The 23,768-nt window shown below is 46.0% G+C and overlaps 1 protein-coding gene across 1 annotated transcript in view; it reads left to right on the forward strand.

The window, feature by feature from the left end:
• LOC110350941 (uncharacterized) overlaps positions 1–21,879 on the forward strand; it is a 73,270-nt gene extending 51,391 nt beyond the window's left edge. Inside the window, exon 7 of the mRNA XM_087194223.1 lies at positions 21,780–21,879. The gene's annotated coding sequence lies outside the window, so the exon portion shown is untranslated. The remainder of the gene's footprint in view (positions 1–21,779) is intronic.
• The last annotated feature ends 1,889 nt before the right edge of the window (positions 21,880–23,768 follow it).

Below are 23,768 nucleotides of genomic sequence, written 5' to 3' on the forward strand. Positions count from 1 at the left end.
GATTCCTGACCCTGAGAAGCAGGATTCTGCACCAGTCTGACCTTTGGGGTCTGTAACTATAGTAAAGCAGGCATCTAGGAAGGAACAGGCCAATGTACTGTGCTGGGTTTTTTAGATTAGGTCAAGTGATTTTTAGACTAGATGCATTCATAAATATTACCAAATAGATTGTCTCTAACTCAGAGACAAACGGATAGTGGAAGCATACGAAAACATCTGGAGCTTGATGGATTTACGCTAGTACCTTATCTTTCATGCAAAGAAGGGATAGCCGTGTTTCATCTTATTCAAATATTTGTCATTGCCTAGGTTATTACATGCTATGGATCTTAAGGCTGTTTTACCTACTCTCTTATTCCTATCTAGTACTGGAGCTAATATTGGTGAAACTTGGTACTGTATCAGAATCCTCATGACCTATCTCAAATGCAAGCTGGAGCTGTTGTTAGCTGCTCAACTCTGGAGCCCAGTGTGTACCTGCATATCACATGTAGAAGCCTCCTTCATTATTCCAGTTCTCTTCCTGGGCCTGAGGATATTGCTAGAACTATGGCTCTTTTATTTGCAGTCTACATTTCCTTACCACTTCCTTTCCTAGGATGCAGACCTAAACTGGTATCCCTGGATGTTATCTGTGATTCAGAATCATTCATTCATTCGGTCATTATTACTTCCTTTAATGAGGTTTTATCAACCCCTTACTTTGAGTGTATGTCTGACATCATGCTTGGTGAACAAAGCAAGATAAGCCCTGTCCGCGGAGAGCTTACATTCTAGTGGGGAAGTAAGACATTAAACAAACAGACAAATAAATAGCTAATTACAAGCCATGACAGGTACTATGAAGGTTGAGAAGAAAGTTTTAAGAAGAAATAACCAGCAGGATCTAATGTAGGCTGAGTTGGGGTCACAGAGGCCCTTCTAGAAGCAGCCAAGTGAAAACTAGGGAGAAGTGGTCCAGGTGGGCAGGCTTGGAAGTAGCCTTGAACTTGACCTTTTTGAGGATGTCAACAGGGGCTGCGTTTGTTTCCTGTGACTTTCATACTTATTACATTAAACTTCGTGGCTGAGAACAATAGATCTTATTTTCTCATTGATCTGGAGATGAAAAGCCTGAAATCAGAGTCTCTAGGCTGAAATCAAAATGTTGACTGGCCTTAGGAGAGAATCCAGTGCCCTGCCTCTTCCAGCTTCTGGTGGCTGCTAGCATTCTTTGGCTTGTGGCCACATCCTCCAGTCTTCGAGGCCAGCATCTTTAAATCTCAGTAAGCACCATCTTTGTATCACATTTCCTGGTGTGTGTGTTAAATATCCCTCTGCCACTCTTTAAAAAGGGCAGCTCTGATAGCAGGTAGAGCGCACCAGCCTGATGCAGGATGATTTCCCTGTCTTAATTTGTTTTGGCCATGTAAGATAACATTGTAGGTTTTTGAGATCAGGGCCTGCTGTTTTTCAGGACCATTATCTTGCACCTCCTAATGGCTTGCATTAACCTCCAGAGGAACTTTCAAAGATGCGAAGCCCAGGCTCTACCTCAGACCAGTGAAATCAGAACCTGGGGGTTAGGCTTGTGTGTGAGTGTTTTCATAAAGCTATTTTCAAGAGGTGACTGTAAATGAATATTGAGAGCTGAGAACCAGTGGACTTGGACATCGTGGAGAAGAGGTAGTTAGTGGCAGGAAGGCCCCCACTGGACACTTCTGCTGCCTCTTAAGACCCCTTGGGTGTCAGTACTGTCTGAATGAGGCCCTCACCTAATGTACTGCTTTGAGCTGCTTTGAGCTGCTTTGTGACCTGCTTCCTTCAGCTTCTTGGCCCTGGCTTCTTCAATCCTTACTCCTCCTGGTCCATCAAGCTGATGCTCGAGCCTTGGAACATGGAACAACTGCATGCATTCAAGTGATGACAAGTGGGTATAGTGCTAACAAGTTAATCAAGATCAAACTTAGCCGGCCCCGTACAAGCAGACAGAGTTGACTGCCTTGGATATGTAAGTGAAAGCCTGCAGAGCATCCACTACTGTCATGAAATTTTTATTAAAAATTTAACTTGAGTATGAACTGCAAACCAACCTTGGAGGCAGACTCTGGATTTAGAAAATACGCCCAACACCCCTAGCTTCAGACATGAAAGAAGCTATTTTCTTTTCTTGCTGTTCCTGCTTATCTATGAAAATATTGTGATATTTATCAATGAATGTATTATGGGGGAAATAGACGTTTGGCTAATTAAGATCCCCATGGTTATGAGTATCTTTGGCCCTAAGAACAAACCTAGTCTCAAAAGTACTGGCATGTTTTTGGGGGCGCTATAAGGATGGTCATAAATTTGCTGATAATCTGATAATCTGAGGAAAACAGCCAATTTGTCCAGCCTCAGTAGCTATCAGCTTAGTAGACTGACGTTTTGAAAGGCCAATTTGAGGGAAATTCCCAGGCCCAACTCACCCCTGGGCCACTGGGGATTATTCTGAGGGCAGCCATCTTTGTTTTTCTAGATTACACACTGCTCTCTGGGGAGGTTGAGATTCAATTATCTCACATTGAGGGCCGCAGTCTTTTCCCAGTCAGACTTGTGAACAGGTTCCATCCAGGAGGGAATATTGGTCGCACATGGAAAGTGCGGGTGCCATTTTTAAGTCCTGGGAGATTTTAACCAGAAGTTCTGCGCAGATGGGTCTAAGGTCTACATCACAGTATCGTATCCTCTCACTCTGTGTAATGTCATCCCCAGCACAGTGCCCTATTTTGGCACTCCTTGTTAATGACAATCGCCTCAGCTGGGGCTGGACAGCAGGGAAAAATTTACTGAAACCGGATGCTTCTTTTGGGGAATCCTACCATATTCTTTTCTCTGCCCCTCCCCATAGTTACCATCTGGTTTCCAGAACTACTTGCATCCAATAATTTTAAATCTGATGGTAAAAATATTAAGATATGTCCATTTGCTAGTGAGCCCCCCTTTGGTACTCTTAATTTGGGGAAGCTGGGTGGTGGGGTGGTGTTCTTTTCTGGACTTGTAGTACTGAGCTGCTCAGATGCTCAAAAACATTTGAATGAAAGCTGCACTTCCTGTCAGGAGAACCTCTTCAGCACTTTCTATTGAATATGTCCTTCTTTTTCCAAATGCTGTTACAGGTCTTACGAATAGCATGGCTTTCCACTTCATTCACCCACATAAAAGAGACATGTGAAACACATGATAATCACCCCCAATTTTTCCTGCTAACAAGTTCTGACTTGTGGTCCCAGTAGGGCCTTTCTTATGGAAGACGTAGTTCGATTCTTTTTTGCCTCTGACAAAAGGATGGACTTCAGAGTAGTCACCCAGGGGGAAAGGATGGAAGGAAAGGCATTGCTAGCTCTGCCACCTCGATGTGGGCTGAGATGTCTGAAAACAGCCTGGTTCTGTAGCTCAGTTTCCTCTCTTTCTCCAAAAATGCAGTAATGGTCAAGGTATTGGCATGCAAATACTTGCAAAGTGAAAGTGGATACACTTCCCCAGCTCCTCATCCTTGGCCTCTAGGACAGTCTGCCAACCACACATGCATGTCGGTTTGGCACGCAGACAAATGTTCCCTGGAGCATAGACTGAAACCACCAAACTGATATCACATGGGACTCCAGCCAAACCCTGACCTTGCTCTCCGTAGGTGAGTGGCTGTGGAATTAACCTGTGAGGGTCTCCTTTGCTCCTGCCTGGTTGGTGGCCTGAGTTTTTGTTTTTTGGTTTTTTTCTAATGCCACATTTGAATCTTACTGCTCACACTCTGCTGGTATCTACTAGCCACAAAACCACTCTTCTCATCTTGGCTTATGAACAATGGACAGCTACATAAAAACAGTGGGCAGCCACATACAATTCCATCTCGCCCTGACTCGCCTTCTCGCCCTTGAGAGGGAAGGGTCGCCAATGGACTGCTTCACAATCGTGCCCAGGTGGCAGGGTCTGGGATCTGGCATGTGAGTCTGCTCCTTGTGTGTCCTCCTCCTCTACATTTTCCCTCCGTTCCGACTCTTCCCAGCCCCCTTTTTTTGTTTCCAACCCTCATTTATTCAGAGCTTCCAACAGTCTAAGTTTTGCATGAATTCAGGGCTTTAATTTAGCATGTGGGATGCTGGCTCTTCCAGCAAGCTGCTTTGGTCATTATTTCCAACTTGAAGAATAAAGAGGCAGCAGGGCACAGTGGGAAGAGTTGGGGCCAAAGCCAGAAGGCCCCGGGGACTGCTCGGAGCTCTGCTTCTAACCAGCAGCCGGGCTCTGGGCAGGACACAGGCTAGCTTCAGGCCTCAGTTTCCTTGCTGATGGGATGAGATAGTACCAGATTTCAGATGCTCACATCATTTCATCATTCTGGAGCTCCTGGGACTGCAAAATTAGTACTGGGTTGTTCCAGTCTCACTTTTCCCTTTCCTTTTGAAAATTTGTATTGTTAAATTAGTGAATGAAGAAATGTGACAAGAGTTCCTAAGCTAGATTTCTCAAACGCCCAATAATGAAATCTGTTTTTCAAACATCAGTAGCCAGAGGCTTAGAGCCTAGAAATAAAATTCCACCCCTTGTCTTAAAGTGGGGAACACAATTCTCCAGCAGGGTAAGAAAATGATCCCAGTGGTATTTGTTGTCTTTTTTTAGGATCCCACTTCTGTACTGTAGTGTAAGCATGTATGATTGTTCCAGTAAAACTGTACCTTTGGAAGGAAAAGGTTAAAGTTGGCTACTGATATTCATCAGGACATGGATATTTAATCTTTAATCTCTTGTCCTAGGCCTCTACTTTGGATCAACTCATTATTCTGAATAAATGATGTGTCAGTCCCATTATTTATGTTTCACTGCGGCCAAAGTGTCTGGACCTCGTTTTAGTAAGGACCATCATTTTGAACCATTCAGTATTAATCTCCCTGCTAACATCTTTCCTGTTTTGTGTGCTGTCCCTCTTTGCTTTTATGTTTTCTCCAGAGTGTTCATGAAAGGATAATCTTTTACAAAGCAGACAGAATTTGTGTGTATAAACTGCTCTGTTTGAATGCCTCATTGATACACCATCTAAACACTGAAGTGCTCAGCAAGATTAGCAAAGCCCTGAGCTTGGAGCTTCAGGAAAACGTGAGAATGGGTCCCTTCTCTACAGGAGGCAGAGGTGACGGAAGATGCCTTTGCTTTGCAGCAGCAGCAAAAGCAGAGCCATCACCCAGGCAGGCCCTGACTGGCCCAGTCGCCTGGAAATATCAGGGGCACAAAGCGAGCTAGTTAGAGCTTGCTGGGCCAGGGGGAGAGGACTGTAGCTGCCCTTTGGTTCTTCGCTGGAATTTTCTTGGTGTATGCTGTGGCTCGACACTGAATCACACTGAGTCCCTGCTTTAGCAGAGCTCACTTCAACTTTGACGGAGCACCCCCGCGTCATTGCCGAGTTCCTCCTGAAGGTTAAACCACCGTGTAGAAAAGGCAGCAGGGACCAAGGAAGAGCCCAAAGGAGGGGGACAGTCTTTCTGCCTCCTCCATCTCTCTCTAGGGACTGGGATTGCATCCAGACAACACCTTGCAGACAGGAGGTAGAGACAATTGTGTTTTTACAATGGGCAAAGAAGGTTCCTTTGTGGAATTTCGCATAGCATGGGGTCCCGAATATGCCATCAACGAAAAGCCTTAACAGATGGACTCTGAGAATAGGAATATGTTCAAGAAAAAATTTTTTAAAAAATCAGTGGAAGGGGGTCGCAAGTCCGGCCACTAAGGGAGCTGAGCACAGGAAGCTGCACTGAGCAAACGCTTTGTACCTTAGATGGGGTGAGTTCAGCTGGTAGAAATTCACGGAGCATCTGAAACACAAACTGTGCTCGGGTTTGTAGTTGGCAAAGCTGTGGGGAAAACATCCCAAGATGCTCAGTGCCAAGAATTATACGTGCCTTCAAAGAGTATTTTTTCCAACAAATTGATCACTTTGATCACTCAATAGCAAGGCTTGTTATTTTCTGAGGAGTGCCCTGTGTATACATGAGAATTTTTGCTTGCATTTCTACATTTATCAGGGAAAAGTTCAAAACAGACATGTGGTCATGTCATTTGAATGGCATGGGCCCTCTATTACGAAGGGCCTGCCAACCTCTTCTGAAGATCTAAGCTATAAAAACACTCAGAATTCATCCATCGAGACTCTATCAACAAAAAGCAAGATTTGGGATTGTGTTTTAGCGAAAGGCTACCCCTGAGGGCCACTTGTGACAGCATCACCTAGGACAGATGCCCTTGGCCTGAAGGGGCGGTACCTGCCAAGGGGAGGGCTGACAAACGTGGGGAGGACTCGAATCCCACTTCCTTGGGGTGCTCCATGTGGCCTTTGAGAAAGGTGACAACCAAACGACAGCTCATCCTTATACTTGGCTGGAAAGCAGCTCAGTACTGGAGGTGGGAGAGGGACTGGGACACTGGGGATTTCTTACAGTCAGCCTGGTAATTGCAATGTCTACAAGAGTAAAATACGGAGGTGTCTTGCAGGAAGCAACCTCCTGACTGCAGGGCAAAGTGCAAGCGGCTCCTTTTGCATCGAAGAGGCTCCTTCAAAATACGCACAACCAGGTCTCCAAGGCGGGGGCTGCCACACTGCACTTGTGGTGTTGATCTAAGCAGTGTCTAGTTATGAACCTTGTTCTATCTTCCATTTCTTTAAAAATTCTATACTCTTAATACTTCTCCTCTTTCTGTAATGGCCTTTGCTTCCTCCCTCTCTTCCTTTCTCCCTCTCATTTGCTTTCTTCATCTCAGAGCTACTGCAGATCATAAAGAATATGAGATGTGATTGAAAGATACAGTGAATGTTGTTTGTAATATTTATTGCACTAAAAGACACATTGCCACGAATCGCCCTCCAAATCCTCCTCTCACTTTGAATACACTTACCTCACCATTCTCTCCACTTCCTGAAGCCCCTCTGGAGTCCTCTTTGGTGAGTGTCTTTTGTTGCACTTCTGTGGCTGCCTCGATGTCCCGAGTCAGTTCCAAATGTTTACGTTTCATGATCATTTTGACTTTGGGAGGAGCCGGAAGTCATATGGTGGTGGACACAGTGAATAAAGTGAAGGAGGACACAGTATGATGTTTTTACGAGCCTGTCTTTCCATTTGGATGGCACTCAGCAGCCGTGTTCACCACATTTTTGATCACACCTTATAAAGTCCCTCACGAAAGAAAATTTCCAGAATTGCTTCAGAAAGTGGCAAGAACAGTGGGCTAAGTGTGTTTGAGGTGAGGACTCAAAGGACTTTGAGGGGGAATCACGGCAATGTGTCTTTGACAGGAATAATTTTTTTTAAATGTAAACATCTGCTGTGTATTTTGATCACCCCTTGTACAGATGATGTGGCCTTTGCCCCAGAGGCTCGAAATCAAGGTAGGTAAACAGGGTCCACACAAAGCGCCTACCACATGGACAGCAGTGGTGAGAGTCTCCTCTGCATTGGGACACTAGTGGCTCCTGAGAGGCTGCCCTGAGAAATGTGCTGACCACTCAGATCAGAAAGGGTTCAGAGGGAATGGGTGCTCTGATCGACGCGATGTGACAGCAAAGGACACCCGGAGAGTGGCGGGCGGAGCACTGTGACAGGCACTTGCTAGTCCTGGGTCTAAACCAGAGCTCCCCGACGACACGGCACCTCGAAGGACAGCTGGAGCCATGGCTGGGGGCTGTGCTGTGCTGGGCACCAACCTCTGCCCAGCAGATGACAGTCTGACCCCTGCAGTATGACAACCGGACTGTCTCCAGACATAGCCAAATGTCCCCTAGGGGGTAAAACTGCCCTGGTTTTTAAGCCAGTGGTCTAAATAATTACCACAGAACTGAATATAGGAAGGAAATGAGAAAGTTATGGGTGGAAGGACTCGGAGTTGAGGACCACCGCTGTGTGAATGTTAATCTTGCCCAGAGTCATGTTTGATGGCCCCGACAAGTTGATACAATAGCATCGTAAGCTTCAGTGTTCTTACCTGTAGAATGGGGGCAATAATAGTGCTTAGAGGGCTAAGGAGACAAGCCCTCCTCCTCCTCAGTTAGTAAAAAGAGAGTGCGTTCAGCAGATGACATGATTATTATTGTTGTCAGGGAATGTGCTTACAGACATGGACTCATTGTGGGCCATGGGTGGTGAGGGCTCCGGGAGGGTGGTGAGGTCAGGATGGGCTTTGCATAGTCACACAGGGTCCCCTGCGCAGGAGGGCCCCAGACCTGGCCTAATATTTTGCTGTGCCTATCCCCAAATCCCTATCAATTTTTGATCCAGTAGCTCTGCGTTTACACGTTGCAATAGGCCCTAAAACTTATGCTGCTGGTTGTGGAGTAAAGAATTGGGAGTCTGTTTTAAAAATGTCCCCAAAAGTGTTCATTCGTGGGCTCTCTGGGCTCTTCAACATTTCAGGTACCCTCCCTCCCCCACGGTATTCTGCAGCCATGAAAATTGCCACAAGACATTCATTTTTAATGACGGGTCATGGGCTTCTTAGCAATATATCTTTGGGCATTAAGGTGTGGAGTCAGAGGCTTAACATGATTGATGTCTTTGCTCCACACGACGGGTTTCCCACACTTACCTCGTGCCAGATATCCGCTGGGGAAATTTATGGGCCCTTTTGGCAGCCTAAGCGGCCATCAAATATTAATCAAAATATGTAATAACTAATATATACTTAAAGAATTGAAGAAAATTAATATTCCAGGGAAGCATTCAGGGACCCATAAAAAGAACAAATGCTAAAGCGTGTCCGTGAAGGTTGGCAGGTGCAGAGCTCGACACTTGCTTCTGGAGTCAGGCTTTGCTGGCTGCTTTGTGGAGCTGAGACTGCAGGAGGGGCTTCAGCCCCTTCTCCAGACCTGGCTCCTCCGAAGGACAGGGCAGGCTCCTGCTCCAGGACACCGAATTCTTCCCTTCTTCCTTTTGCAGGTCTTTCTCATAGTACAAAGCACAGAGTTTGTAACCAATTTCCTCCTCCTCCTCCTCCTCCTCCTCCTCCTCCTCCTCCTCCTCCTCCTCTTCCTCTTCCTCTTCTTCTATTTTTGCAGTGCTGGGGGTTGAACCCAGGTCCTCCTAACTGCACAACATCCCCAGTCCTTTTCTATTTTTTAAATTTTGAGGCACAGCCTCTCTAAGTTGCCTGGCCTGGGCTTAGACTTTCAATCCTCCAGCCTCAGCCTCCCAGAGTACTGGGATTACAGGTGTGCACCACCTGGCCCAGGTGCAACCAGTTCTTTACAGGGTTTTCTACCGGGATAAACGGTCTCACTTCTCCTTCCATCTTCAATACCCGGGACAGTGGCTCACACGAAGTGTTAGGTTGAACCACAAGCATTGCACAGATTGCAGAGGGCCACCTACCAGTTATTTCACATGCTCCAATTTCATAAAAGCTAAATTAAAAATTATTAAATGATACACTCTAGACCTTGCTTTTTTAGCAAATTTAAGATGAACTAATGATCTGATTGATCTGTAATGACCTGAATGGTCAACTCGGAGCCGGCTGGGGAATTTCTCATCGTTCCTGGATCCCATTACTGGGATTTGGGCTGATGCTGGGGGCGGTAGCCCGAAGTCCAGCTGTCTGCTGGGAACATCTGACTTTGCCTTCTTTAGTCCACTGGGTCCTCAGTGGACCCCCGGGATTGGCATGGTGAGTTCAATTGCTCCTGGTAGATTCTTCTGGCTGAGAACATCTGCAGTCCTTTTCTCCCTTGTGTTTCCGGTCTCTTTTTCACCCTGGATTGGTCCTGATTATCTTGGCAATGCATAGATACACAGAGGAGTGGAGTGACTTATTCTTTTCAAATACTTTTAACTTTTTCAGGATAAAGGAAGACAGATCTCCTGTAAGAGAAAGGGTATCAAGAGATAGAAGGAGAGAGAGGAAGAGAATAGAAGGCGATAAAAAAAGCATGACAGGGCCGGGGATGGGGCTCAGTGGCGCTGGGCCTGACTGGCAAGCACAAGGTCCTGAAAGAAAAAGGAATAGAAAAAGAATGAAGATATGTTAAGATGTGCCAACTCCCCCTGAGGAATGTAATCATTGTTACTGCAAACATGGACTCATAAAAAAAATAAAAACCGAGAAAATATTTTTGATTTTTAAACTGACAGCAGTGCACATTCATATTTGACAGCATGATTTTTGATGCGGGTATGCATTGAGGAATGACCAAATCAAGCTGATTAATGCACAAATCACCTTGCACACTAGTTTTGTATGTGTGCATGGGGAAAGCAGTTAAAAACCCATTTTTAAAAAAACAAATCGAGTGACTTTTTCATATTTGCAGAATCAAGATTATTTAGCAGCAGAATGCCGACTTGGGGCCGTCCAGTGTGGCTTTCTAGAGCTGTCCATGAGCACGCGGCGGCCAGGGCAGATTGTGCATGCTGGGCGTGTGGGCTGCTTGGATGCCTGACCATGGTGGCAGTTGCTGGTCTCTGCTGTTATTGTGGAAAATCGGGAGCGGAGCCTGTCACTTGTCATCTGTTCTTTGAGTGTAACCAACTTTCCTTCCATGGGCCATTTGGTAAGCCTGGGAATGATGGCTCTGGCTAAGTGACACCATCCGGGTGGTGGGGTAAACAAGGGAGGCTGGCATGGGAGCCTTGGATCTGCCTGTGTGTTCTGAGAGCCACCGCGGAGAGGGTCCTCGGCCGAGCAGAGGGTGCAGCGTGGCCTGCGTCCCCAAGGTCACTCCTCTGCTGATCTGGGTCAGAATTCAGAGCCGCTGAGCGCAGACCAAGCCCTCAGCCCGGCTGACTGCACAAATGCACTGGCGTTAGATTTCACAGGGAGACTTCGGCTGCTCCTGAGATGTCAATGTCACTTGGCTGAATTTCCTCATTTTTTTCTGTCTCTGGAGATGCAGGCTCAGAGCAGCCTGAGACTTGTCTTAGGTGCTGAGGCTGGTACTGGCAGGACTGAAATGAGAACCAGATTTTCTCCTCCTCGACATGTGCCCCTTCTACACCATCAGGGTTCTGTTCCCACATCGAACCCTCTGTCCTCAGGTACCACTGCCTTGCTAGCAGCTGTGGTTTTTCTGAGGATTGAAAAAACCTTTACTGCTCTAGTGAATGTGTACACCAGTTATGTAATGCAAGTTAGTAACACTGCAGTGGACAAATGCATTGAGAAGCAGTGTAGATTTGTGGATTGAAAAGCAACTCCAGGGTTTCAGAAAGATTGAGCTCAAATCCTAGTTCTTTCACCTACTTCTGGGGTTGGGCAAGTTCCTGTCTATGTTGTTCTGGGGCTGAGACTCAAGAGTTGATGTGGTTAGTAACTGAGGTATGTAAGAGGTCCGGACAGTCCCTGGCACAGTCAGAACCTGCTACCCTGCTGTGTTTGGACCTCTTGTTATGTGTGTGTGCGCACGCGCATGCATATGTTGCAATTAGGTATGAAGTAGATAAGAAAAGAGCACTATAGATTTTGGGAGAGCTGCCTGGTTTCTGGCTCAGCTCACCTCAGAAGGCATTTCCTGAGGTATAGCCTGCTGCTGTGACCTTTGGTTTCCAGGAACATCTGGTGGTCAGGCCTTTGGCTGTACCAAAATAGGAAAACGCTTGTCTGGCTGTCTGAGTTCTACTATTTTACATATTTTTGGTCTCCTTTTCAGCATCCACTGCCCAGGCATTGGTAAGAGTTCAAGGAAACAGTTCACACAGTGTGCAATGCAGTGCACTTTATGTACATGTATTTACTTGGCACACATCTGGCATGTAGTAATTGCTCAATAAACACCAGTGGCCATTTTTCTAATGTAGAACCCATTTTGGAGTTGTGCAAGAACAAAACAACAGGAGATCATGCATTGTTACAAACAACCCTTTGTTAGTCTGTTTGGATGGTGAACTGATTCCCCAGTGTGCTCACGCCCAGCTGGGAGGAATAGGAGGCTTGCTTTCCATTGCACAGATGGAGCAACCGAGACACTGAAAAGTGACATCACCACCAGGCAGTAACCTAGGGAGTCAGGGCCAGAACCAGGTCTGGGATACAGACTTCCTGGATCCTGACCCAGGTTCCCTTCTGCCATGTGGCCGTGCGCAGGAAGCGGGAGGACCAGGGAAGCATCTGCTTCAGGCCCATCTCTGCTGCCCTCAGGAGTTCATCATCCATTCACCGAGTGTTGACTGAAAACACACTGATCCCCGAGGAGACCTCCCAGGATGTCCTGTGGAGACTTTTCCTTCTTTTTTGTCAGGGCTTTGGTGGCAGATTTAAAATTTAGCAGGCCCCCCTTTGTAGGAAGTCTGATAAAATATTCCCATCTCTATTGCAAAGGATTTCTCCATCTGCCACTTGGCTGAGGAGATCAGACACCATCACCCTCGTGAGGGGCAAGTGATACCAGGCAGAAGGCAGGTACAGGAGACAGCAGGGGTCCGTCTCCGGACACAGAGTCTACCTGAGTGGTCAGCTCTGCCAAGCAGCTGGTTTCATTTCACCCAAACAGCTAAACACGTGGAAAGCTACTTGGCCTACTATTTGGTATTGTGTAGATGCAGCTCTATAAATGCAGCATAGAAATCTGTAAAGAAGCAAATTTGGGGTTGGGCACAGGTCGGGTACAGGAGGAAAGGGTTTCAGGGTGCACAAAGTCAGATCAGAAAAGCAGATCTGGGAAAGGAAAAGTACCTGGTGGAGACACAGCTCCCCAAACAAGGCATTCATATGTGCAGTGTGTGAAGGCCGGGGTTGGAATGAGCACAAAGTGGAAAAGACAGCATCTTTGATTTGCACTGGTGAGGGAAATGTCCCTTCCTTCCTCAAATACTCACCCTGTAAGTGCCTGCTGTGTGTGGCCCAGAGCTTGGCTGGGGCCGGGAGATGTACATCCTGGGGGCCAGAGCCTGACCCCACGGAGCTTACCTCCCCCTGGGAGAGACCAACAAGGAAAACTCGAACATTGCATGCAATCAGTCCCAAGACAGGAACAGAGAGGGCATCGGGAAAATGCCACCGTGGCCTGGTGGTCTTCTCTGAGAAGCGGCCTTAACCAGATCTATGGAGAACTAGGGATGAGCAGTCTAGACAAAGCGATTTGAAATGCAAAGATCTGAGAAGAGAAACTATCTGAAGGACTGCACTGTGGGGCAGAGAGGAGACAAAGCCAGGTGGGAAACGGCAGTGAAAGGACTAAGGTGTGGCAGTGGATGGAGATGGAGGAGACGGCTTCCAGTCTTGGGGGGGCTCTGGCTGAGGGAGGGGAGAGGAGGGTCTAACAACACCAAGCTTTGAGGTTAAGAATTTGGTAAATGATGGTGTGCGTATCAGGGTGGGAAGCCCCAAGGAAGGAACACTCTTGTAAAGCTTGGAATAGAGCATTTTATTTGGGTGTTGCTGGCTTGAAAGGACTGTCCAGTTGGACCTGCTGCACATGTGTGGCTGGACATGCGGGTGGTCTTGAGCTCACAAAGAGTCTGGGCTGAATATGTAATCTATTAATAAAAAATAATAGGGGCAGTAAAGTGCTATGTAGAGAATGAAGCAATTAATTCAGACTAGGAAGGTATGGATGACTTTGGAAGCATGCCAAGTTCAGTAAAGATTGTAAGCAACAGAGCAGATTGTGGCTGCAGGAAGAACTAGAGAAATGTCTGTCTTTGTAGTATGAAAGAAGAAGTCGATGGGGAGTGATGTAAGAAAGAGTACTCTTCTCCACCCTTCCCCAGAGAAAGGTAACCAGGAAAGGAACCAGACCAGAGGAGGTCTGCTCCATAATTAAGAAAATGATGCAGGTTGCTGTGGCACACAGCTGTAATCCCAGAACTCTGAGAGGCCGAGGCAAGAGGATTGCAAGTTCAAGGCTAGCCTGGGCACACAGAGACTCTGGCTCAAAAGAAAAAAATAAGAAAAGGGTTGGGGATGGAGCTCAGTGTGAAAGTTCTAGGCTCAATCCCTAGCACGAATTTCAACAAATGTTGCTGTGTTTCCATTGGCTCCTCGAGGCCCAGGACATTGGATTTCTGTTTCTGTGGCATCCCCCAAGCGTGGCTTTGCTCTTTGCTCGATTCCTCTGTACCTGGCATGGGCAGGTACCAAGTCAACATTTGTTGAAGGAAGAAAGAAATGGATTGATGAATACCAAGTGAGTGCCTGAGTCTGTATGAATATGAGGATTCAACATCTTATTTCTTGTTAAAAAAATAAACACTGCATAATTTGATATTGAAAAAATATGAAATTTTGAAAAACTTCATGTGTTTCTCTTCATCTTTTGTAAATCAAAGAGTAAAACAAGTGGAGAAGATACAGAAAATAACATTAATGATCTCATTTTATGTCCCTTTTATTTGTGACATTAAAGGGAAGACTGAAGACAACTGGTCTAGTGGTTGGACTTTGGATGATTAAAAATATTTTGCAAGAAATAAGCTTGGCTTTTGCAAACCAACAATGAGATAACTTCCTTTGGTAGGAATGACAGCAACAGTTGGTATTTCTGGAGGAAAACAATAACCAAAATAAGAACCAAAAAAAAAAAAAATCTCTTCCAATCTCGGGAGGCACTGGGATATGAAAGCGATTAAAGCTAGCTGAAGATGCCAATAGACCAAACCTTTGGAAGATATATTTAGTGGGGATCGTTTGTCAAAATTTACTTACTGCCAATATTTTTTTTACATGGTGTATAAAGTGACAAAGTAAAGCATTTAATGATTTTGTATCTGAAATATATTTATAGAAATAAAACAATTAACTCAGATAAAAACTTCATTCCATGAAGGTTTAGCACAATGATAAGAGAAAATAAAGCTAAGTGATCACTATGCTGCAAAACAAAATGTCATACTGAGTTAACAACCTTAACTAAAAAAGAAAATCTATTCCAGTTATGTACATTTGAGGTTATGCACAGATGAACACTTGTTGAGTATGTGGAAATTTATCTGAAAGTAGATGTTATGTTCTGGTTCTAAAATTTAAAGCCTCAATAGTATGCATTTATTGAATAGTTTTATAAATATTTTAGAAGGGTTAATGAAGAAAATAGTGGGTGTATTTTATTTACCTCTTTGCCTTTCTGTGGAGTGTATGATATTTTGCAGGAATACATAGTCTACTAGAAAACAAATGTTAGAATAAAAATGGGAGAGAGGCAAAGACTGTGTTACAGGAGGGGATGTGGGAAAAGAGAACTGGAAAATAAATTTCAGATATGTGGGCTTAGTGTCCTGTATTGTCCAGGTGACACTGAGCTATAAGTTTTGTTTTGAGTGTTCTTGTGATCAAGTAAAAAGGGAAACACAATTCATTGATATGATTTATAACAAAATTTACAATCACTAAATTAACCTTGAGCGAAGAGCATGCTAATCAGAGAAACAAATGAAATTCTTAGGGCTGAAACAGGTATGTGTACTATACACGTGTGTGAATTCAACATGTGTAGATTTTGAAAAACTGTGTAACAGTGGGCAGTTCTCAACAGTATCTTTTTAGGAACTGCAGTAGAGGGATTTTATTCTGAAATTTCTTCTCCAGTGCCAACTACACATGAGAAGATCAAGACAAAAGAGCCCTAATACACTACTCTCTGATGACTTTACTCAAGAAAAGACCTAGCCACCTAGCAGGAGAGATGGTGTTTCCTATGGAACTGAGCATAAGGAATGTGGGGTTGTCTTCACCAACAAAGGTTGACTCTGCTGGAGTTTGTGGTTATCAGTTAGCTTTGAACATCAGGTTGAAGAAGGAGAGTATCAGTAGACGAGGTAAAAATGAGAAGCCAAACCAGTTGAGGATGTAGCAGTGGGGCTGGGGGCAGTGGCTGATGACCACAGGGATGCCTAAGCCAGCTGGCATGGAGGATCAGCACGCATGGCTGCATGGTATGCCTGGCCTTGGCCACTTGGAAGCACCTTTTCCGAACTGGCTATCACCAGAGAAATCCTTTGTGTGTGTCAATCTGTTCACCTCTGCATTGATACCCAGGAGCTTGGTCCCCTGATGCTCCTCCAGGTCCAAGAAGGGAGCTCTGGACTTGCCCTATCTCCTTACTCACAGGCTCTAGTGGTGCAATTGACAGTTAGGAAAGTAAACTGGACACATCTGACCCACCCCTTCCCTCTCCTTCTGGGGTAGCAACTGCCTGTAGGAAGCAGGGGTTCTTTTCTCCTCCACAGTGGGCTGTCCCTCCCTAGTTTGGCTTCTCCTATGCTTTGAAGAGTGATTCTGCATAATTCTGGGCTCGAATGCTGGAAAGTGTCTTCCCAGTTGGCCTTTGTTAATAACAAAAATTTAGGGATAGGATGCAACTCTGGTAGAATGATTGCCACATGGACCCCAACCCCAGGACCATAAAACACTAAAGACAAATATTAGTAATAAATATTTCACTTGGCTTCTGTCTGCCATTCCTTTGATTTATCAATTTGTTCAGCTCTCCAGAGAAGAGGGGTGCCATTTGTGAGCCCTCTCCAGAGACCCCAAACAGATTAACTATTTAGTTGTGTTCCTCCCATTGGTGCAAGGCTAATCAAGATGGAGGCAGAGTGGTGACATGGCATGGAGGGGTGGGTGTGGAGAGTCGTGCTCTTGCTAATTACTATGTTGGCCATGTCCCCTGCATCCCTTCCATCTGGAAGTATAACTGGAGAACTGACGATAGTAGCCAGAATACGACAATAATTTTTTGAGGTGCTGGGAACTGAACCCAGACTTTCACACTGAGCTACATCCCCAGCCTTTTTCTTTCTTTTTTTACTTTGTATTTTGAAACAGGACTAAGTCCTGCTATTGCCCAGGCTGGGCTGAAGCTTGTGGTCCTCCTGCCTCAGCTACCACACCCCATTTTAACACAACAATCTTGACCCCACAAGAGAATCAGTGGAGTTTCCCACATCTCCCACCATAACCTGACATCCCAAAGATGCCTGACATGTGCTCTTCATGGACAGCTGTCCTTCTTGGTCTGTCTATGGTGTCTTGATCCTCTGGGGTGAGCCCATGCATCTTTGCTGCAAATGTAGGACCTGTCTCCATCAATGGTCTCCAACACCACCATTGGGTCAAAGTGGAAACTGTATCTTACTCTTGTTTCTGAATCACCACCAAGCTCTTTTGAGTTCTTAGCTCATTGTGGCCTTCAAGTGAAAATTATGATATCTCCAGAAGTAGGCACCGAATGAACCAATACTGGGAGTAGTCAAATGTCATACAAGGTCCTGGGGACACACCTGCAGGTCACACAGGGTAGTGAGGCAGACTCCTCTGTGGTTGCTATGGAGGAGCCAGCTGACAGGCACCAGTCCTGGAATGTAGTTCCCAGAACAGTGCCCTGTGCCTTCTCCATCTGCTCTCGAAGCATCACTTCTTTGGGCACTTTGACAGGAGGGATCCAAATGAAAAGGAAGAGCAGAAAAGCTCATTTGTAATTTTCTCTACAAACCTTCAGATCATGAGTATGATTACAAAATCACTTATCTTGTGGACTTTCAGGCCTATAGCAGGAGGAAGACCAAAGAAAACAAACCAAAAATCCAGAATCATTAAAACCAGTATCAAAGGCACCATCTTGTTTCTTTTCTGTCCTTGTCTATTCTTATTTAACTAGGAATGGAAAGGGACATCTAGTATTTTAGCCAACCTGTTGACAGTTTGCTTTTATTTGATTTATGCCTCATTTGCATGAATAAAAAGTAAAGCGAGAGGGTGTGGCTTCACACTAACATAAAAACCATGAGAGAGGGCTTTCGTCATTAGCTTCCTTCTCATAGGATGATTATATCTTTTCTGTTACTGGTGCCATTTAAAGCCTTCCTCTAATACCACGGTGGGTGACAGGATGTAGGGATTCCTTCACTTCAAGGGGTTCTGAGATTTTAACATTAACCGAATCCTAAAATGCAAAGGAAAGGGACTGCTAGATAAATTGGGGTGACTACTCAGTCAAGGACAAAGGGAGGAAGACTCAATAGCATCCATTAGTGTCAGAGACTGGGATAGGGAAGAAAAGGACACTTTTCTCATCCTGAGGGAATCCCCTGTCCTGCTCCCTAGTGAGGATGGGACACAGGAACTCCATGATGACACAAGTGATCCTGTCCTAGAGAGCAAGGACCCTGGGCACCTAGGGCCAAGGACTGCCAGGCAGCCCCCCCCCCCCCCAGCATATCCGGCTGTAGCCAGCTGTTCACCTGAGGCATTGGTCCCCGTGGCAGTGTTCGGTCTGTATCTGGCCTTGTTCTGACCAATTTTCAGAAAATATGAGAGGGGTATGTGTTTTTGATGGGTCCACACTTCTATTCCAAGTTCCACTTTTGTCTTCTTAACAGAACATTCTCAGTTCTCTCTTTCACAAGTTTAGAAGTTGATGACTTAAATGTTGCCCCTTCTGGGAGTATTTGTATGTCACCAGGAACCGAAGCCTTTGCAATCTCAGGGCAGTGGTGGAAGAGGGTTGCAGGTAGGGGAGAGAAGGTCTCTCAGGAACTCTGAGTGCCCCACATGGATTCCCAGGGGCAACGAGGTACAGAGATGGTGGGAAAATGGCCTGATTGCAAGTTGGATTAGTGATGTTTGCTGGGATGAGTTTAGACACATGAACAAAGCCCGGAGAGAACAGGCAGCGATGGGGCTGTTTCTTCAAGGCAGTGGCTGTGAGGTGGCAAGAGCAGCACCAGTTTGGTGACTGTGGAGCTCTGACCAGCATCGGCACCACTCTTCCCAGCGTGCTTCTCCAGCTTATCTTGGTACCTGGACACAACAGCCTTGCCCCTTGGAGAGAGCAAAGCTGATAAGCTAGGAGATAACAGAGCCAAGAGAGGTTTATCACAGGTTCGAGTAAGGAGCTCACTGGGGCAACCCCAAAGCTGTGTCTCCCCAGAGACAGCAAGGGGCTTTTCTAGAGAAAACACGTGCCTGTTCATGTTGGAAAGACTTGTCCTCTTGTGAAAGGTGGAAACATTCCCAAGCATGCTCAGTCTGAGGTTATTCTCCATCATATACCGTGTTCAAACCTGCCAGGCTGGAAGGCCTCCTGAGTGGAGAATTTAGCATTATAATGAGATTACAACCAGCAAAGTTTCCTCTAGGTTACCTGGAAGAGTGACTCAGCACTTGCCTGGTTCCTTGTGGTTTTCTTTGAAAGGTCTTATCTGAATCAAGAAAACAACTTGCAGGAGTGTTAGCAGTCCTACATGGCATGCAGTCCTGGTTGCCCAGGATCCCTGAGTTCCTGCCCATTTTCTCACCTAGTTATCCAGCTTTTCTGGTGATTCTGTGAATTACTTGTCAGTAAATTTCTTCCCTGTTTAAATGATCACAGATCATCGCCACCCAAGGTGGTTTCTGTTGCTTGTAGCTCAGGATTCTGGCTGTCACACGTGTGAAACACAGAGCCCTACAGAGGCAATGTTCCACTCACCACGTACAAGAGGGTGCGAAATCCTAACACCAACCATTTATGGAGCACATTCTATGGCAGATGATTTACCTAGATTAATCCTTACTCCTCCGAGTAGATACCATCATTGTCATCGTCATTTTATTTGCAGAAAGCTGAGTTTTGAACTTAAAGTGTCTGTCTCCAGGGCCTGTTCCCATCACAACCATGTCAGAAGCCTGGCCCAAATCGGTAATTTCCATCAAGGCCCGTATCTGCTCTCAATCCCTATGATGAAATGACTCATCCTCCACTAAGCTTGCCCTGAGCAGCGGGAGATCTTTCCATTATTTTTAATTTTACCCCCACACTGTGTCTTCTCTGTACCCCACACTATCAGGTCCTCCTTTTCATTATTATTTCAGATCCCTCTGATGCCACCCTCTTTACACTGTAAACTCCTTGAGGGTTCTCATCCTGGCTGTGCCACTTGCGAGGAGGTGGTCCCAGGCCAGGTACTTTGAGAATGGAAATGTGACTCTGACATGTTGCTATGGGTGTGTGTGATCTTCAAAATGCTGTTTAACTCCTGTTCATAGGGCACTGGACACTTGGAATAGTCAATAGCTATAAAAATCCCAGGTGCCTGTGCCATTCAAATGATTGGTATTCTGGTTGTAAGAAACAATGAGTGTGAATGTTCTTTGCAAGTTGTACTATCATGAAAAACATTTCAGGCATTATTGTTTTGATTTCCGTGTCTCTTTTAGCTGCCTCAAAGCCTATCTTATTCTTATATATTTAATATATCTCTGAATTAATGGATAAATGAGTGGATACTCAACTTGGCCCATTACCCCAGCTTCCTACAGGTGAATGGCAAAACCAATAATTCCCTATTTTGGTTGAATGATCAAAACCTGGGTCATGTCTTTGTTTATTTGGTAGGAAGAGGCTAATGAACTTCAACAATTCTGAAACCGTACTTGCCTTTGATTCACGAATTTGCACACCCAGCACTATGTCACATGTATCTTCAGACAGATGGAGACTGGGACCTTGCACGAAAACTAAGGAGCCGGGCTGGGCCAGGTGGCCCCTCGCTTTCTTGGCCCACCTGGCTCAGGTGAGGTGATAGGTGGTGTGCTCTGCTCTGTGCAGCCCCAGTAACAGCCTGGCTCCCCAACAGCTCCGCATGGCAATTCTTCCCCCAGGAAAGCAGCGTCTCCCCGGAGCTTCCGTTGCCCGGAGCCCACCTACCTGCCCAGGCTCAGAGTCTGGTGCTGATCGTTCTTTTCGTCCTTCTGTCCCGTCTTCCGTTGCTACCATGCCAACAGCTGCAGGAACACATGGCACTGGCTTGGCAGCTGCGACGCACAGATGCTGGGCTCTGTAATGTACTTCCCCCTCTGCCGCTGCTCCGGAGCGTGTCTCCGGCTGCTGCAGGTCTTCGCTGCTGCCTAGGGGAGGGTGTGCTCCAAGGCGTGAGTGGAGTGTGAAGCCTCAGGGACTGGGCTGCTGAGCAGGCAGGGTAGCTCTGTTCTTAGGATCATCTTTGCCTTTTTCTCACTCAATGCCAGTTTTTAATCTGCTCTGCGTGCTGAGAATCTTTTCCAGCTGGCTTGGAGGGAGATGGTATTGGGGTGTCGTGTTCCCTCCACTCTTGAAGTAGCCTCCATCCGGGTCCTCATTAGTTCCTGGTAGGTTTCTTGCAGGCATCTCCTCATCTCTGTCTGGGTCTTGCCCCTGACTAATTTCCATGTCCTCTCAGCGATTTCCTTATAGCCAACTCTGACTGTGTCTCTCCTTTTCCTGAAACCCTTGCAGATTGCAGAATAAAACCTTAAACTCTTAATGTGACTCAGAGCACCCACATGACCTGGCTTTGGTCACCCCTGGCTTCACCTCTGCCTTGGGCACATGTATTTTGACTGAAACAAATCCAGCTGTTACTTAAAGTTGGCCTTGCATTTGCTCCTTCAGCCTAGGAATTCCTTTCTACCTCTTGTCTATTCACTTTGCTCATTCTGAGCAGAGAGGTTTCCAGTCTTCGGCGTTGGCCTGACCCTGGATGAGCCCACTGTAGATGTCCCCTCAGAGCCATCTGAGGCAGGACAACTGGGCAGAGGTACTGGTTAAGCAGCCTACTTGGTACTAGGGTCGGGATGGCCATCTGAGAGGTCACAGTGCCAGCTCTGAAGGGGTTAACAGGTTGTTGGCCGGTTGCATGGAGGGTCAGGTGACTTCTGGGACAGAGAGAAGCACAGGGTAATGACACAGGGGCTGGGGGCCTCTGCTGTGCTCCCCACACTCTGAACTTCCCCGTTCCCTCTTCAGTTCCCTAGTTGTGTGTTTTCCCTCTGCCTCCTCAAAGTCTCTGAGTTTCTCGAGGGTAAGAACTGAATCTTGTTCAACTCTGTATCCCCAGCACACAGTGGGAAGTCAGGAAATGGCAGCAGCGGCACCCGGAGCAAGTGTCTGCCAGGAGATGCTGCCAGAAGCCTTGCGCCCTGGGCCACCAGGTCCAGGTGAGTGGGAACCCCAAGGGCCCAGGACAGAACATGGGGAAATCAGGAGGCTTCTGGGCTCTGGAAATTTTGTACTTTGTTGTAAAAAATGAAAATCTGCCTTTCCGTAAGGTACCATAAGGTACCATAAGGCATGCTGGTCTGGGGACAGAGGCACTACAGCATCCCTTTCCTTGTTTCTTATCTTTGCCTCTCCTCTGCTTTTTTTTTTCTGGCCAGAGAAAATATGCATTAAAGAAAACTTCATGGCCAGGTGTGTGATGCATGCCTGTCATCTCAGCACTTGGGAGGCTGAGGCAGGAAGATCACCAGGAGTTCAAGGCCAGCCTCGGCTACATAGTGAGTTCAAGGCCAGCCTGAATTACAGAGCAAGACCCTGTCCCCAAAAACAGAACAGAAAATCCACTTGTTATTTGAAAGTAATCTTTATATACATTTGAAATAGTGATTTTTATATTTGCATCGTAGAAAAATGAGGAACTTCTGACAAATGAGAGAAATGTAAAGCCTTGAGTGACCCCCCACCCAGAGGTGCCCGAACTGCTGCTGCTGCTGAGGCAGGGGAGCACAGATCTCCACCTTTTGCTGTCTCACATACGTCCAGGGAACTGCTTGGCTGCACCCTCTGGATCTGGGCTGCAGGAGCCTTGATCCCGTCTCCTCCATGTACCAGCTGGCGACCCGGGTCATGTTGCTTGGGCCTCCCTGCCTGAGCCTCTCCATGGCCCAGGGCAGGTTCACAGTAAGACAGCCCAGTGCCACTGTGTGAGTTTACAACCGGGCCTGCTTCATAGTAAGCACCAGCTTCCTAGTTAACAAATATTTATTGAGGGCTTATTTTATGCCTGGCACATTTTTATTCATTTATTTAATTAGTGTATGTTTGCAATACATAATAAAAACATTCATTGTGGGGAGATGGTTCGTGTACATATCACATCTTCATCTTGTTTTACTTCCCCTGTCTTCCCTCCCAACTCCCCCATCCCAGATCCCGTTCTTTTTGGCTTGTTTGTTCCTTGCAGGGCCTTAAACCACATATGCTAAGCGAGGGCCCTACCGCTGAGCCCCGTCCCCAGGGACTGTTTTAGAGAGCATTTAACAGTACGCCTGCTGCCCATGCAGCTGATGTTCTGGTTTAAGAACCAGAACTACTGAGCTGAACACCAGGAACCATTTCTACTACAACCAAGAGCATCATAGCACATTCTGTGTGAAGCTGCTTTTCTTATTACAACATCTTACTATGCCTCATTACATTTTTCTGAGTCATGAAACCATTTATTCTTCTAAATGATGATGTTGTATTTCATTGAGTGAATATCATTATTTTACTTAATAATATCCTTCTGCTAAGTATTCAGATAGTTTTCAGTTTTTCAGTATTTTAAAGGCTAAAGGTATGAAAATCCTTTCACGTGCATCTTTGTGCACTTGGCTGGCTGCTCTATCAAGACAGTGAGAGGTGAGCTCAGCTGTGTGGGACCCTTGAGGTCAGGCTTTGGAAGATGTGGCCTCACTTGAGGCGTGTGCCTACAAAGACAACCCCACCAGTGCTGTAAGAGAGACCCCATCCAAACTCCAAAGCAACTTTTGATTCTTTTTAACTTTTGCAAATTAAGGGGAAATGCTATCGTGTATCATCTTTATTTGCATTTCTTAACTTCTGGTGAAGCAGAACTTTAACAAGTATACATACTATGTTTCATTGACTATTTGCATTACTTATTTTCTGAGTTGACTATTCATGTCTTCTGCAACATCTGAGTTTGCTGACTAGATCCAGGATGTTGCTTCAGATCTAACACCTTTTCACCATGAAAGACCCAGACAGGGGTTCAACTTGGGGAGGTAACAGTTGGAAGAGTCAGGCGCCCAACCTTCTCTGC

Source organism: Heterocephalus glaber, unplaced genomic scaffold, assembly GCF_053883595.1.
Source record: "Heterocephalus glaber isolate CG9 unplaced genomic scaffold, H.glaber_assembly_v1.0 deba00001600, whole genome shotgun sequence".
Classification (NCBI taxonomy): Eukaryota; Metazoa; Chordata; class Mammalia; order Rodentia; family Bathyergidae; genus Heterocephalus; species Heterocephalus glaber.